We start from the raw sequence: 2,457 nt of genomic DNA, 5'->3' as shown, positions 1-2,457 counted from the left end.
AAAAAAAAAAAAAAATAATCCGGAGACACCGACGAACTCGTATCGACGCGTACTAGGACTTCGGGTCCATAAAAGAAGAACTTGACATTTTGAGAACTCGACAATAAACTCGAGTGTTAAATTACCAAATTACCGAGCACGGTTAAATTCTTCAGTAACTCGTGAAATACCTAGTAAATAGGTAAAATTGGGGCCGGGATGTTACACGAAGCCCAGGAGGCAGGGATGTTTCACTTGTGGGCAAGCCGGCCATTTTGCCAGGGATTGCACCCGACCTCAGGCTGTAGGACAGGGTATTCAGCAGAGACCATTACTTCCAGCACCAGCCAGAGTATATGCCATTGGTCAGCGTGGTGCAGGAGTGGAAGGTACCATTCTTGTTTATGATCTGCTTGCTTCAGTTTTGTTTGATACGGGGGCAACCCATTCTTTCATATCTAGCTCGGTGGTGAGGGCATTAGGCTTGACTCCGACACTGCTTACTAGATCTTTGTGTGTTTCTTCGCCTCTCGGTGTTTCTATTGAGCTTGGCACTTTGTGTGAAGCATGTCCTATAGTGATTAGTGGTAGAGAGTTCCTTGCTTCTCTCATTGTGATTCCAGACCGCTCCTATGATGTGATTTTGGGAGTGGATTGGCTAAGGCCAAACCGTGCTATGATTTACTATTTCGATATGGTGGTGTCATTCCACATTCCTGGACAGCCGAGCTTTCGCTATCGTTGTCATAGGTCAGACACTGCCATGTGGGAAGGAGTGTTGGCATACATTGAGGCTACCGGTAGTACCATGGGTATTGCGGATATTGCAGTAGTCTCTGAGTTTAGCGATGTATTCCAGGAGATTCCGGGGTTACCGCCTAAGAGGGTAGTGGAGTTTGCTATCGATGTGGTACCAGGTACTTCACTGGTATCAAAGACTCCTTATCAAATGGGGAGAACTGAACTTCAGGAGTTGAAGGTTCAAATTGAGGGTCTTCTCGAGCAGGGATTCATTAGACCTAGCACCTTGCCTTGGGGTGCACCAGTGTTGTTTGTGAAGAAGAAGGATGATACACTCCGGTTGTGTGGACTATCGGGAGTTGAACAAGGTAACCATCAAGAATAGGTATCCTTTGCCTAGGATTGGTGATTTGTTTGATCAGCTTAGAGGCGCTACGGTGTTCTCTAAGATTGACCTGAGGTCCGGTTATCACCAGTTGAGGGTGAAGGAGGAGGATATTCCGAAGACCGCTTTCAAGTCTAGATATGGGCATTATGAGTTTGTTGTTATGCCATTTGGTCTAACAAATGCCCCTGCTGTTTTTATGGATTTGATGAACCGCATGTTCTGTCCTTATCTGGATGTGTTTGTAGTAGTATTTGTGGATGATATTTTGATTTACTCCAAGACTTTGGAGGATCATGATAGGCACCTATGGATCGTACTACAGGTTCTTAGGGAGGCCAAGTTGTATGCTAAGTTTGGGAAGTGTGAGTTTTGGAAGGAAGAGGTCAAGTTCCTTGGTCATGTGGTATCAAAGGAGGGGATTTCGGTGGATCCCTCTAAGGTGGAGGCGGTGTTGAATTGGAGTCGCCCCCCTACTCCTATGGAGATCCGTAGTTTTCTTAGGTTGGCAAGATACTACCGGAGATTTATTAAGAGATTTTCTAGCATTGCCTCTTCTTTGACCAAGTTGACAAAGAAGAATGCAAAGTTTGAGTGGACCAATGAGTATGAAAAGGCATTTGAGGAGTTGAAGACTAGGTTGACTACCGCCCCAGTGTTGGTCATTCCCATTAGTGGTGCTGGCTATGTTGTTTATAGCGACGCTTCTCATCGGGGTTTAGGTTGTGTGTTGATGCAGCTTGGCGGTGTTGTGGCATATGGCTCTAGACAGTTGAAGGTTCATGAGAAAAATTACCCCACTCATGACCTAGAGCTAGCCGCGGTAGTATTTGCCTTGAAGATTTGGAGGCATTATGATAGGAGCATAAAATGCGACATTCTTAATATGTTATTACCTCCATTTGTATTTTGATTATCTCTTATTGTCGTAGAATAGAGTCATAATGTAGAGTCGAAAGTTTTTGGTAGAGTTATGCGTAAAACGTGTTAAACATAGAGGAATGATGTAGAAAATTGTCAAAAGCCGATTTGTGGAGTCTTAGAGATGTTCTTATGATTCTGTAAAGTTTTTGCATTGTCACAAATTGATTTAACTTCTCTGATACTTAGGTGACATGTAGAAGAGTGCCAAGAGGAGTGTTCCTGATGGACCTAGGGAAGCAAAGCAGCTGATCCACAAAGCCTAGTCCATGAAGGAGAGGTCCAAACCAAGTCCAATATGGAGAAGAAGATCTAAATTCGGCAGAATTCCAAGAATATCCAAGCCTTGAAAATCCTGATGAAATCGGGAGAATTCCTGTGCACGTCTCTCAACTTCAACGGACTCTCCAGGACAGCTCACAATGAATCAG

Source organism: Fragaria vesca, linkage group LG5, assembly GCF_000184155.1.
Source record: "Fragaria vesca subsp. vesca linkage group LG5, FraVesHawaii_1.0, whole genome shotgun sequence".
Lineage (NCBI taxonomy): Eukaryota > Viridiplantae > Streptophyta > Magnoliopsida > Rosales > Rosaceae > Fragaria > Fragaria vesca.
The sequence above is the reverse complement of the archived record's forward strand: the minus strand, read 5'-3'. Positions refer to the sequence as shown.